The following is a 13,502-nucleotide window of genomic DNA, read 5'->3' as shown; positions in this document are numbered from 1 at the left end:
TTATTATAATATGGGGAAAGTTTCCATACATGGCTATGTAAGCCATGTATGTGAGAGGGTGGGAGTTTCAAGATATTAATTAATGGGTGGGGGTTTATGACTTTTCCAACTCTTTGTGATAGGGGACACGATCGTGCATGCCTACACGGCCGTGTATGAAACTTTTTCCATTATAATATTGAAACAATTTATATATTGTATAAAAAAAATGCACCCATTGAAGAGCCTTCTGCCTTGCAAGGTCTCGGAAGGGTCATAATGTATGTAGTCTTACTCCCACTTTACGAAGAAGCTATTTCCTTATTCAAATATGCAACGATTAAGTCACAATTAAGAAATTTTATCATTGTGCTGAGATCCACCCTCTAATAAGAATTATGGGTATCTATCATTATAAATATCCTTATCTTTTTTAAAGGACAGTTAAGGTAGAACCAGAATAAAATGGAAAGCAACATAATGTAAGGTTGGATCGAAAAAGGTTGATACTATACAATTTTATATATTCCCCCAATCTTACCTATTGTAACTATGAACCTATGAACCTAGAACACGATCTTTAGAAGGAGACAAGACATTTCTTATACATTAGTTTTGACGTATAATATCAATAGGATTTATGGTATCTCGTATATTAGCCTACGTCAGTTCTCGTATAGTAGCCTACGCTAGTATTCTCATGTGTCTATCTCTCTCGTCCTTAAAATAAAGGGGCAGCGATATCTTGAAATATGGAGAGGAGAGAAATAGACTCATGGGAGTGCCGGCGTAGGCTACACTCCTGTACAGAGTTCTTTCTCTCATATATATATTTTTAGGTCAAATGTTCTCTCTGCAGGGGGCACAGACTGTGCCCAAACACATGGGGTGGGCAAAATGACCTCCCCACCCCTATATGGCACAAATACCCAGCCCATGTGTCTAGGGCATAGTCCGTAGCACGCACGAGAACATCAACCCATATTTTTTATGGAAAGTACGTAAAGGTATAACCAGATTGCTCCATTGTGACCAAGTGGTCATAGGTTGAAGTATCTAGAAATAGTTTTTCCGCATAGTGGGGATAAGGTTGCATACATTATGACTCTCCCCAGACCTCACAATGGTGGAAGCCTTGGGTATGCCCTTTTTTTTTTTTTTTAAACGATAAAGGTATAATCAGATTCCAGCAACGAGCACAACAGAATATTATGGAGGGTGGACTGAAAAAGGTATGATTCTACAACTTTATTCCTACAATTGTAATTATCAAATCATGGGTACATAAAGACCAGAGCCCCAAAGAAGAGAAAGGACAGAATAATTTTTTTTTAAGAAAAAAAAATTAAAAAAGAAGAAGAAGTCATCTAGCTAGCTACTAGTTCTTCTCTTCTTTAAATCTTTGTGTTGGTTTCCTTCCTTTGTTCCTTCTTTTTTCTTCAAGAGAATGGTTATAGGGATCGTTATCGTCTACGGTTCCTGACCGGTGTGGTTTCTTAGTTTCTCTTACAAGAGGGGGGTGGGATCCACCCGGGGCACCTGACCGAACACTCTGCCCAGGTGGGGTCCACCCTCCTCTTGTGAGAGGCACTAGGAAACCGCACCGATCAGGGAACCGCATAAAAAAAAAATTCATGGTTATAGTGTACCCATGATTTACGAAGAGGCTATTTCCTTATTAAAATCTGCAACAATTAAGTCATAATGGAGCAATCTTACAATTGTGCCGAGATCCACCCTCTAATACGATTTATGGGTGTCTGCCAGTATAAATATTCTTATGTTTTTCAAAGGAAAGTTAACGTAAACCAGAATCCATTGAAAGCAACATAATGTAAGGTTGGATTGAAAAAGGTTGATTCTATATATACAACTTTATATATTCCCCCAACTTTAGTTTCGAGGTATAATATCGATAGGATTTATGGTATCAGCTGGTGCTCCTATAAATATCCCTAGAAGCAGCTTTTTTGGAGTGTACTTAAGCCGCACTCCATGTTTCTATTTCTCTCCTCCTCAAAATAAAGGGATAGAGGTGTCTTTTCATATGGGAAGAGAGAGAGAGATAGACTCATGTGAATGCTAGCGTAGGCCACACTCCCAAACGAAGTTCTTTTTTTCCATATATATTACATACATGAAGGTATAACCAGATTGCTCCATTGTGACCAAGTGGTCACGCATTCAAGTCTTTAAAACATTCTTTTGCGAAGTGGAGGTAAAGTTGCGTACATTATGATCCTTCCTGCAACCCCACAGGGCAAACCTCGTGCACTGGATTTGCCCCCCCTCCCCTCCCCTCCTCCCCTTTTTTAAACGTCAAGATAGAACCAGATTCCAGCAATAAGCACAACAAAATATAATGGAGGGTTGATTGAAAAAGGTTGATTCTACAACTTTATTCCCACAAATGTAATTATCAGATAATCATGGGTAAATAAAGACCAGAGCACCAAAGAAGAGAAGGCATAGAAGAAATAAAAAAATAAAAAAAAAGAAGTCATCTTGCTAGCTACTAGTTCTTCTCTTCTTTAATCTTTGTGTTGGTTTCCTTCCTTCTTCTCCAAGAGCTAGAATGGTTATAGTGAGGGACTTTGAATACAAATTTCGATCGATAGTTGATGCGGAATCGCTAGGAAAGTTTGCTGTAAAGATGCACAACAAGAAGACTGGGAAAAAAATGGTGTTCAAGAATTTGATTACGTGGTCAGCCCTAAGCAGCTATAATAACGGCAGTACCGAAGATGCTATCTTTCTTGCGGCAAAGGATGGAAGAGACATTAAATTATGCACAGCCATAGTTCATAGTTCCCGTTCCCCTACAGGAGCTCGGAAGGTTCGAGATACTCTTCACCTGTGATGATTTGAACCCAAATTTATCATCTTCAGATCTCAATAATAATTATTTCCAGGAGCTTAAAAATTTCACTGTCACTCAGTCTCCAATGTTGTACCCAAACAATACTGCTGGTAATTACTATTCCCTCAATTCCGTGTGGACCAAACACGACCAAGATGAAATCAAGTATTATTGTCTCTTAATCTCCCAATTGAATCAAGAAGCGCAGTGGGATCATTATCTTGCCATCATCTCGGTGGAGAAGCAGTCCCGGAAGCTTATAGACTTCAAGTACCTTTTTTAGCTATGAAATTTATGATGATAATTATGTCAACTATATATAATGTAATATGTAACAAATAAAAGGAAGGACCCTAGCCACCTCATGCTCGATCATGAGCTCCACTCCACTCCACTCGGGGATTATCATCTTCGATCTGCACCGTTTGATGCACTTTAAAGTCATGCATGCATGCCTTGTACGTACTTAATAGCTATATAATCTATGGCAAATACATATGTTGTGTAATAAATAAATAAAGGTTTTGTCTAATTAAGATCTAGTTTAGCTATTACATATATATGGTTGGATACCTGTATAATGAGACTTCTGCTTTTTCTCCATTCTTCTAAGTTTTTTCTATTGGAAAAGGCTGGGTATGCTAATGGTATACCGTAAACTAACACCCTATGTACTGTCTATCTCTCTCTTCTCCCCTTTGATATGACTTCTTTAATTACGTGTCTCTCTCTCTCTCTCTTCCTCCTTTTGAGGGGTAAGAGAGAGAGAGAGGAAAAAAAAACATGGGAAGCTGAAGCCGAAAATGATGATGTTGTCTGTTTCTCATTTAAGAGGAGAGCAATTTCCTCTCTAATTTGAAGGAGTTTGATAAGAAGGCATTGATCGAGTTCAGATCAAATTTGGAAGGAGCAAACCTTAAAACCAAGCTCTTTAAAATGGAGATAGCCAAGAAGGAAAAGAAGAAAGAGAAGGTGAATTACCCAGAGGGGTAATCTGGGTTTTTTTTTTTTAAATTATATGGAAGAAGGGGAGATGAAACTTTATAATTTTTTGGGAAATCCGAAAAGAAGTTCAAGGTAGGGGACTTTTAGTAAATATACTAATATAGAATGTAGGGAAGTTAATTAATTGCCACCTTTTTTGTATACCCTCTGAAAAAGACTTTTGAGTTTTTTTTTATTAGGTACGTACTCCACATTAGATGCCTATATCTTACAAAGATCTGTTATTTTTCCTAACATCACAAGATATCGATTCTACTACTTGGACATATGCTATGTCTCTTCCAACCGTTGGATAAAGATGACATGTCTTGATTACTCACACGTCAAATTTTCAAGTTTTTAATTCAAAAATACTTTCTTTTGTATTGGCACTCATCTCTTGTATGTCCATGCATGTATACTGATACTCTAGTCATTACTATGAACTCTCCCAACTTTGCGAGGTAACAAATGGCTTGTTTAGACTGTAGATTAAAAAATACCCATAAGAAACAAAGCTCACAACTACCAATCAGGTCCAAATATGTTAAACGCGGCACAGAGAAATGAAGGGACGACTCTAGAATGGACCTGAAACTCAATAAACCTTATAATTTACTGGATCATGCGGGAAAAGTGGGATCACTTTCTTTTATTTCTCTTCCACCAAATAGAATAAATGGAAACACAAAAGACTAACTTACCAACTAAGTCACAATTTAACTTTCCCTTTCCCTTTCTCTTAGAGTGCTTCCTAATCCACTCCCACTCCTTAGGGAAAGGATGAATGGGTCTTATGGAAAGCTAGTTTTTGAGAAACACACCTTTTCTAACAGACTGGCCGGGAGAAAAAACCAGGAGAAGAAAAGATGATTAATGCCCTCAGAGGAGTTCCAATAGAAACAATTGTGCTTGTGTGTGTAAGAGAGAGAGATGGAGAGAGATTACATTATTGTTTCTTAAGCAAGGAATTAATTATGGATTAATTATTCAAAGGCAGATGTATAATAGATGTATAATTATGGATTATAGTTGGGTTTAGCTCCTATTGGCTTACCTTGCTAATTGTCAATGACTTGCTTTACCTTCCAAATGTTTTATTGTTACTTGCAAGGATAGTCTAAAAAAGGGAAAATTACATTTATCATTCCCATAGTTTAAAAAAAATTACATTGAGCCCTTTCAAAATTATGCCTACCCCCTCTAAAGGGAGGTGGATGTAATTTTTAGGTAGATTAGTGTAATTTTTTCAAACTATATAGATTTTTTTTGTAATTTTCCCAAAATAAAATAAAGAGAGAGAGAGAGAGAGAGAGAGAGATAAGAGTGATGTGTTTAAACTCCAAATTTAATAGAGAAGTCCACAATTTTCGAACTTGGAAGCTAGGTTTGTTCCTAAATAGGAGAAGAAATGGATCATGTTCCATTGTTACTCTATAATCTACCTCCACTACATCTAAAACCGAACCAATGTTGTAGATGAGGTCATGAGGCACGTTGATTGAACAGCCGAATTAGTTAATAAGAAAGATAACATCTCCAACTCGATCTTTTTGAAAAAGAAAGAATATTAATTGCTTTGCCACCCACATTTGCGTGTCTTGGAGCTCCCCTGCTGCACATCTCTTTAACAATCACCTCAGTGAATCCCCCCCCCCCCTTCCCCCCAAACCAAAGATTTATACGTGTCTTGTGAGCACAAGGTTTCAAAATATAGACTTGGAAATCGAATCCCTCAATGTTTTCAATCCTAGCTATTAGAACAAACACCAAGTAAAACAAGAATAGAAACAAAAATAGAATAGGATGACACTGAGTTTTAACGTGTTACGATGTGCTATGTTTATGTATAGGCGAAGTTGAAAATGTTTCACTATGTAATGGAACAAAGTTACAATGTGGAGATCTTTGAAAACACCCAAAACAGCGTTGTTGCTCTCTCTCTCTCCTGAAAATTCTAACATGAAAACCCCAAATTCAACTCCTTTACAACAAGACGGGTAAAAAATATAAGAACTGTACCCGCACCCCCAATAAGATCAATGATGGGCTCCAGCCTAAGCCCTCCGCTATCACATAGATCTCAAAAAAAAATCTCATTTGGGTCATCACCAAAATATGTCGGAACAGGTCAATCCTCGATTGGGTACATGAATTCACGACACACATAACAAATCCAAACCAATTGAACTCAACTAGAATTGATTAGAAACAGCTAGATCAATCACGTCTAATTCCGAATTGTACTATCGCATTGTGTGTGCATTATAGTGGTTAGGATTCCAACCAGATTGGGTTGGGCCGAATTTCTTAAAACCCCAGCCCAATCCTAAGTCCCCTTAGTTCAACCCAAGTCCAGCCCAACCCAACCCAGCCCGAGATTGAGCTAGGATATTGCAGCCCAGCCCAGCCCAGCCCTTAGTTAGTAAGTTCGGGAACGGCAATTGAACGGGAACGGATACGTACGGCAATTAAACGGACTAGACAGTAATAATACTTTTCAAAAATCCGGCTTCATAAAACGCATACGGTAATAATATGGTACGCGTTTAATACGGGTATAATACGGCATAGACGGCAATAATACTTTTAAAAAAAACGGACATATATTCATTATATAACATGCATTCACCACCTAATAAACAAAATAATATCATGATTTTATGAACTAAAATAAACACAATAATATAATATGCTATATAACATCTCTAAGATTATCATTTAACATACCAAAATATCAATAATCTACAAGAAATGAATGTAGATTGTCTGAAAATGAGATGAGCAAGTTGATTACCTTATCATTAAATCATTCTTCCAACATTACATTTCTTTCTATCTAGAATGAGATAACCATATATTTTTAACCAGATGTGTTCTTGTGAAGGGGGATGAGTTCCCACTAATTAACCAACACAAGACAAGAGGGAGAGTTCCAGATATGGATCTCCATTGTACACATTAGCTACAAGAGACAGAAAAACAAGAATAAAATAGAATAGAGATTGAGCCGTTCTCACTAATATCACACCAGATTCATTTGCTTCATTACCACCATCAAAGTTCAAAGACCAGAGAAACAAGAGGAGAATACAAGACTTAAGTGCCGTTTTGTTGAACGGAGATGGGGAGGATGATTGGAGATGGAGGGCGGCTACTATTGCCTGCTACGGTTGGATGTTCAACGCAAATCGAAAGGGACGAAAGGGAAAGTGAAATCGTTTCCCTAAATTCTAATCTTTTGGGTAAAATTTTTTTTTTTTTTTTAAATGTATAATACTCGATCGATTAAAAAATGCATTTTTTTATAAAAATATGAGAAAATACAGAGACGGGAGTATTATACGTTTAAAAATTCAGGTATGCGTATTATACACGGATTTACTAACTAAGGCCCAGCCCAGATTGACCCTAATTCCTATCTTAGAAAAGAGAAGATAGACTTTAACCTGGAATGGATCTTCCCGAAAATTTTCTTTTCGATTCTCGCTCACGCCGAACTGCGTAAGCTAATGGGTAATCAATAATGGGTATCACGGAAATATCTCAGAATAGAATGATCATTTTGTTAATGATAAATGGTTAAAATATTCGTGTTCACAACATAACAATTATTTAAGAAAATAAATTAATTCTTATTTTTATTTTAATTCAAAACTAATTTCAAGACAAAGATTTCGGCCTCTACAATAAAAAAGGAATATTTTCATTCAAAGTGATTTGATGTTAGGACTAGACTCAAAAATAATAAATTGACAGAGTTTCCCTCTACCCGGTGACTAGGATCCCATTCATCGAGGGGCAGCATGGAGAGGGTAGGAATGGGTATCGGGAGGGTATTTAGAATATACTAAATCCTAAGAGGGGTTTGTGAACCCTAAGATGGTGAGTGAACCGTTCTCTATGGGTGGAAGAAAACTTTGTCCAATAATAAATGTCATCAAACTCTCGTCTCTTATTTATGAAGGTACTAAATACCCTTTCTCAATCTAATCTAAGGGTCAAATTTGTGGATTAAGAGGTTCTCTCTTAACCATGTGTGAAGGAAAACTAAGTCCATATTTAAACTCTTCAACCTTTATAAATGAGGACAAAGTTTTCCTACACCGTGGTTGAAGGAAAACTCGGGATGTAAACGATCGGATAGTGACATTATTATATTTCAATTATATTCGATGGATTCGGGATAATATCCTATTAGTTTTCGGACGAATTCGAATAATATTTTATCCGTTGACAACTTTATCGTTTTGTTGATGAGGGTTTAGGTTGAGACTTGAGAGTTCAACAATTTACTTTTCTTCTACTTGATTTTCTTTTGTTGTCTACTTTTGATTTTATCTTGTATTTTAATAGATATGTGATTCCATGTATCACAATGCATAAAACAATATATATAAACCAATAGAAAATCTAGAAAAAGAATCACATTATCTTAACTTGTAAAATTATAAAAATAAAAAAACTTAATTAGATAGACGTGGACAGAAAGATATATTTCACTATTTCAGACATTTTATTACCATCAGATTGCTAAACGAATTGGATAATAATTGATCGAATAGGAAGATTATCATATTCCTATCCGATTAATTTTCTGACGAATTCGAATTCTCCTAAACAAATACGAACGCGGATTAATTACGAGTTTTCAAATATCCATTGACATCCTAGAGAGATATGGGGTTTTGAAAAGAAAAGAAAAAGCTAAAAAAATTAATTGAGGCTCTAGAACTGTGAACAAGACCTACCAGGCAGAAGTGATTTATGGTATCTGGCCCTATAATATTCGTACCTTGTTTTTTAAGGATAGGTAAGGTAGAATCAGAATCTAATGATAAGCAACAGAATGTTGGTTCGACTGATCAAAAAGGTTGATTCTCTATATCTTTATTCTCCCAATCTTATCCAATGTAACTATCAACTTATGAGTATATATAACCTTTAGGGATTGGTGTGTGGTTTGTGTGATTACACTTTCATCAAAAAAAGAAGGGGTGTGTGGGTTTAGTCCTACATCGGGTGTATGAGTGTGGTGTGTGTTGTGTATATCCGTCATTCTACGGTCCTAAAAGTTGGTTAACCTTTTGGGATTGGTGTGTGGTTTGTATGATTACACTATCATCAAAACAAAAATAAAAAATTTATGAGTAAAAAATAAAAAATTTAGGGAAAAGGAACACTAACAGGTCGCACAGTGCGATGTGTACCTACACCTAGATACAGCCGTGTGCAAAATGACTGGCGCACCCTTGGTCCTTTTCACCTTTCCAGGGGTGAGCCGGTCCTTTCACGCGTGACTGTGTCTAGGTGCAGGTACACGCACGTTGCATATGACCTTTTAGCGTTCATTATCCCAAATATTTATAAATGCTCTAGAACTGCACACACAAGATCTTCTAGGGAGAGATAAGACATATCTAATTCAGTACCTTCATGGATAAAATTTTGATGCAAACAAGCAGTCGGAATCATCTGCACGTATGTGCAGTTGAACCACTACAACAAAAAAGGGTATTAGCGATGCTTTTTAGAGACGGAAAAATATTTTTGTCCCTAATAAAAATTAATAGTGACGGTAATGTAATTTCCGTCCCAAACAATAGAAAAGATTAGTTATCTTGGGACGGACAAGATATCCGTCCCATAAAATGTGTACTAGGGACGGATTTTATTATTCGTCTCGAATAAAACATATATTTGCGTTGGAAAACCATCTCCGTCCCTATAAACCAAGTACATAATTGGGACAGATAACTTCTCCGTCCCAAAAAAATTTAATAGAAATGGATATCTTGTCCGTGCCATGTATAGGTTAGCCTGGGTAAGTTAGAGACGGAACGTTCTGTCCCTACTATTCCAGTTTTATTTGAGACGGAAAGTTTCTGTCTCCACAACAACAAATTTATTTGAGACGGAGCTAATTTTGTCCCTATAATAATAATTTTATTTGCGACGGCTATTATTCCGTCTCTATTAAAAACATATTGTTGGGACGTTGAAATTTCCGTCCCTATTATAAACATTTAGTTAGGACGGTCCAAATTTCCGTCCTTATTATAAATTTTTCTTTGGGACAAAAAATATTCTCTCTATTATAAAAATTTTGTTTGGGACAGAAAGTGTTCTGTCTCTAAAATAAGATTTTGCTTCCCAATACCCACACTAACCTTTTCCCCACTTTTTGATAGCATACGCGCGAATAGGGTTGTCAATGGTCGATTCGGGCTGGATGACTTTCGATGTCGGAATGAGTGAGACCAAAACCAAACCGTTAAGAGACATAAGTTTTCGGTCAAGATACAATTTCTGTTAATTTCGGTTTTTTCAATATTTGGTTAATATATTTTCGGGTTTGAACCATAATAATATCTTACATTCATAACTTGCATATAGTGAAAAAGTATTCGATAAATACATTTTAATTCACTTGAATAGGAAAATTGATTTGATGTTCATATTATACAAATCAATTTTCATATTCAAAACCTTATTGATTTGTAACACTTTTCCTTATAATAAAAAATGTACTCACATGTCAGCATTTAAGGGTGTCAAAACCAAACCGAACTCGAAAGCGAGCCGAACCAAATTAATTCGTTTTGGTTCTGTTCAGATGTATGATAATTTAATTCGATTTTGGTTTCATGTCCAAACTCATTGGTTTGAACCAAAATCGAACTGAATACCCATTTATTCCCAATTAAACCATATATCTTTCAATATATTTTGGGTAAATGATTATTAATAAAGTAAGTAAAGTAACCAAAACGGTATGCACCAAAATCAAAATGATAATATCTTTTGGAACAGCTAATTTTGATGTGATTCTCTATGATTTTATTGATGTTTTTTCTTTTGGAATTATAATTTTGATGTGTTCCTTTAAGGTTTTGTGAGCATTTATTTATACAAATAGAGTTCCTTGAGAACATAGCAAAGCAGCAACAATGGATGAACTAACAGCCTATAAAAAATGGAACCGTATTATAATGTATTATAAAGTCGAATTAGACCCGAATTAAAACCAAGACCGAACCGAACCAAGGTGTTTCGTATTCGGTTGTTAGTCCCAGAACCGACTCGGTTTCAGTTCACACCCACAAGGCATCGAACCAAACCGAATACTCGAAACCGTATTGGTTGACACCCTTACTAGCACTCCCATGTGTCTATCTCTCTCCTCCTCAAAACAAGGGAGTAGAGGTGTCTTTTCACTTGGGGAGTGGAGAAATAGACTCATGTAAGAAAATCAAACCGAAATTGTTTTCCGAAACCGAATTGACCCATTTTAAATAAAAATCATGAAATAGTTTAATAAATGGTTTCAAAATTAAGGCCGTTTAACTAAACGGTTTAAACCAAATCGGACAGTTTGACTTTAACACCCTCAAATATACATAAATTAATGTGCCAAAATCAAATAGATACCATTTACTGAAACCAAACCAAACCATTTAAAATTGGAACCTTAAAACCATTTAATAAATGGTTTGCTTATGGTTTCAAAATTGAGACCGTTTAATTAAATGATTTAAACTGATTTGGACCCTTTTAACTGAATCCCAATCGTTTAACACCCTTAAACTCATGGGAGTGTTGGCCTAGGCCACACTTCCTGATAGAGTTCTTCCCCCCCCCCCCCCCAAATACGCATTGGGTAATAGATCTCTACTTGGTCGCATGGTCTCTAAAGCGGTTGGCCCAATGGGGGAGCACATTTGGGTATCAAGGGGGCAAAGGTGTCATTTCACGGTTTCCTGTGAGAGGGCGTAGGAAACACCCCCAAGTGGAGATCTTTTTTCCCATAGTTATATTAGGGAAAAAGATCCCTGCTTGGTGCGCCCGTACACCCTCTCATAGGACACCGTGAAAATGACGCTCTTACCCTTTTTGGTAGATACCCATGTATACTCTACCATTAGCCCAGATGCTAGTATAGGGACCATGCAACCAAGTAGCGATCTCCTGCCCTTTATATTATTTTATTTTTTTTTTGGATTACGCGGTAATTGGTTTTATGTGGGCGGGAATGGTTTTTATTTTTCATTCCCACTATTCCGTGAAAAACCCTTCCTCTTCCACATCTACACTTCTGCGTGAGAAGTGTAGAACCCTAACATATGATACACCCTCTGTCTCCTATCGCTGTCCCTCACTCTCTCTTTCGAAATCCCTACCTCTCTCTAATGATTCTCGCTCTCTGTACTCAGCACAGAAATCTCAAGCTCTTTCTCGTTTCACTCTCCCTCTTGAAATCCCCTGTCTCTCTTTAATCACTCTCCCTTTCAAACTCTCTCTCTCTCTCTCATGAACGTTAACAATGTGGTCTTCTTCTAACATCTGATTTGCATCATTATCGTTGGAAGCAAGCATAGATAAGAGGACAAACAGAGCTACGATATCATCATCTGGGTTCTAAACACAGATCCAATCCCTTATCTCTGTTGCTGGTGAGTTTCTCTCTCTCTCTCTCTCTCTCTCTCTGGTTTGATGCTTTAATGTTGGAGAATAACTTGATAAACTTTTTTGTGTTAGTGAAGAGTGTAGAACGGTCTTGCTTGTGCATAAGCAATTTAAAGTGAAATAAATTACCTCTGATTCGTTATCCAATCTCAACTTGTTAACCAGATATTTCATCAGCAATCGAACTGTCATTATGCCATCCCTATTGGATTCCCCAAAAAAAATTATAATAATAGAACATCCTAGTTAATATTCCCAAGATAATAGACCACTACAATGATATAACCTTCCTTGGTCATGGAAAATCTGCCTGCCATGAAAAAAGAGTCTCTTTGCCGCCATCTGTTTGAGGGGAGCAATGGTGATGCAGATTTCCAGTGATATAAATAAGAGAAAGATGGCATGCGGTTTTGATCCAAACCTGACCCATGGTTCAAGTTCTGGATCAATCAAACTTCTCCAAATCATGGACTAGCTTTTAGCAGTTTATTTCCTTTATTTTATTACTGTTTAAGTTGTTTGGATAGACTAGAATACCACTTATAAATTCCAGATCTGTTTTTAAGTTTATGTCAGTTATTTATTCAGTTTAGAATTCCGCCCTTTTAAGTCCATGATAGGAAGAAATTCCTTTTTTTAGTTGGGTTTTTATTTCTTTTATTATTACATTATTTGGTCAGTTAGGGACTCTCCTCTTAGCCTGTGCAAGGGAAGCAGTTACCTAATCAAGTTAGGGTTGTTATAAGGTAATTGAGCCAAGTTAGAAAATTTTCCAAAGACTGTTGGTTGATGGAGGACTTTTAGTGTGTCTGAACTGTCTTTTTAAGTTTTAAAGAAATATTTTAAGGCTTAACAGCTCCCAATGATTTGACTAATGGAATTTTGACTTCAACGTACCAATTCTGTGGTGATTCAGAATGTTTCTGTTGTGGCAATTCCAGGGAGGCCTTGGTGGTGATTCTAAGGTAGTGTTTCAGGTGGGATGCCTGAACACTTATCCTTTTCTTCTCTTAATTATGTTTTCTTTATTTAGTTACTATTCTGTTTACTAAAGTTCTACCTTCTTCCTGAAATTTCTTTTTCTGGTTATTAACTGTATGTTCTGATTTGATTTCAGTTTTGAAAACTTTTAAATTTCTGGTTGAACCCAAGAGTCCTTCTAGTCAACTTATTAAAATCTCTATTTTTTTTATATTTGTTTTTAATATTTTGA

The sequence above is a fragment of the Telopea speciosissima genome, chromosome 2 (assembly GCF_018873765.1).
Source record: "Telopea speciosissima isolate NSW1024214 ecotype Mountain lineage chromosome 2, Tspe_v1, whole genome shotgun sequence".
NCBI classification, from domain to species: Eukaryota; Viridiplantae; Streptophyta; class Magnoliopsida; order Proteales; family Proteaceae; genus Telopea; species Telopea speciosissima.
The sequence above is the reverse complement of the archived record's forward strand: the minus strand, read 5'-3'. Positions refer to the sequence as shown.